The sequence below is a fragment of the Pygoscelis adeliae genome, unplaced genomic scaffold (genome assembly GCF_000699105.1).
Source record: "Pygoscelis adeliae isolate BGI_AS28 unplaced genomic scaffold, ASM69910v1 Scaffold131, whole genome shotgun sequence".
NCBI classification, from domain to species: Eukaryota; Metazoa; Chordata; class Aves; order Sphenisciformes; family Spheniscidae; genus Pygoscelis; species Pygoscelis adeliae.
Genome location: NW_008824058.1, coordinates 1,765,718 through 1,767,699, shown reverse-complemented (window position 1 = coordinate 1,767,699; position 1,982 = coordinate 1,765,718).

Below are 1,982 nucleotides of genomic sequence, written 5' to 3'. Positions count from 1 at the left end.
GGCGGGGTTTCGCTGGCCGCTTGCGCTCGCTTTGGCTGTCCGCGTTCGCGCAAAACCCAGCGCCGGGGAGGTCCGGCACAGCCGTTTGGAGGGCAGGGGTTTTTCTTCAGAACGTTGTAAAGTTAGGATGCCAGCTGTTTTCCCAAGAATCGGGTAAAAACTTCTTCCGAGTTAACAGAAAATAAAGTTTATTTTACAGTTGTTGAGAAGAGATTTTAGCAATCTGAAATAGTAAAGAAAAAAATAACGGCTCCAGCTGCCATTATTTCTTCTTTGTTGCAAAATGAGAATGGGCTGAGTATTTGGGTGCTCCTGGGTGACTGGAAATAGTAAGAGAAAGAAAGCTTAACGAGAGATTAAGACACGCTTAGAATTATGCAGAGGAAAGCGAGAGGCAAAGATCATTTTAACCGGTTGTTGGCTGCTGGACTTCGAGGAGAGAAATGAGGCCTTAAAGCTTGTATTGTTTTTCAAGTAGTCCTTTTTTAATTTTCCTCTGTTGTGCCCTTGGTCGATGGCACATCTGATTACCGGTGAGCTTGATGTTCTGCGTTCATCAGTAAAACCATGCAAAGGTGCTAAGGCTAATGAGGCCATTTAAAAGATTTGGGGTAACTTGAAAAGTGGTACTTTATCTGTTGATAATTTTTTTAGACGGGCCTGTAACTACAAACGCTTCAGGGTTTTTTTTGTTGTTGTTTATAAAAAGTGGTTTTGGACGGCATTAAACTGCGAGTGTGTAATATGGCGTGAATTTGGATTCCCCTGGGATTAGTTTTTTGAGGTTTAAAAGTGATTTCTTCACTGAAGCAGTATTCTGAGAAACAAAATGTGCTGTATCGTCCTATCTCTGTGTTCACACACGGGTGATTAGTGTTTGCAAGTTCCCGAAGGTGAGCGTGCGCTCTCAGGAGATGCTGATGCTGGTAAAATAGGGTGGAAAGCCAGACTGGCAGTCTCTTGTTTGACTGCGGATGAGCTTTAAGAAAACACGAGTGTAACCAGCTGTGCCTTTCGGGCACAAATGAAGACAGACCGGGAGGACGTAAGCCTTCATGGTTCTGGGATTTATGTCTGTTAACACCTGCCTCCCCCCTACCCTGGAAAAAGCTATGCTTCTTCCTGAATGTTCATGAAGGAGAGAGGTGACATACTTGTTCCCACCATCTGTACCCCCAAGTACCCTATTCCTAGGGGAAAATAAGTTGTAAAAACATTCCTTATCAGCCATGGCAAAAGCTTATGACCAGTTTATATTTGGGAATGTGCAGAATCGGGTTGCGTTACCTTCCTTGTAATGTTAAGTGCAGTTGTTTTGGGTTGAGGCAAAATACCGTAGAGAACTACCTAACCCCACTGGAACATGACAGAAAAGGCCAAAGAATAAAAGCAGAATCACTTGGGAATAAGAAACTAGGAATTCTTGTAATATTTTTCTATGTAAGACACAATTCTAGTGGGTTTTATACATTAGCAGGTGAATTCAAGAGAATACTTTTCCTGAAAATATGGGAGAATTGAGTTCCATTAGGCTGTACATCACTTCTGTGAACATGGGGAAAATAGTTTTGTGTGTGGGGTGTTTGGTTTTTTTTTTTTAAATCCAATATGGTGAGATCTGTGTACTTTTAACAAACCTTGTTTCTTCAAAACCTTTGAGGTGAGTTTAAAAAAAAAGATTGGACAATGCATATTCTACTACTTTTGTGAGGATCAGTTTTAAGTTAGATTAAGCATGATGTGACAACTTACTGGTGGTTAAAAATGGCCTTTTTAGTATTCACAAACTTGGCTTTTTTCAATACTGTTCTGTTGGATTGGAAGAAGTGAGGGAGTTCTGATTTCCCAGCATTATAAATGTGTTCCTTTGGCCTCGTTATGTAGAGAAAAGAACGAAGAGGGCCTCCTCTTCACAAAACAGGTGAAATACATGTTTTCCGTTGATGCAGCCACAGGTGTTCCTTGGTGGGTACGTCCTCCCA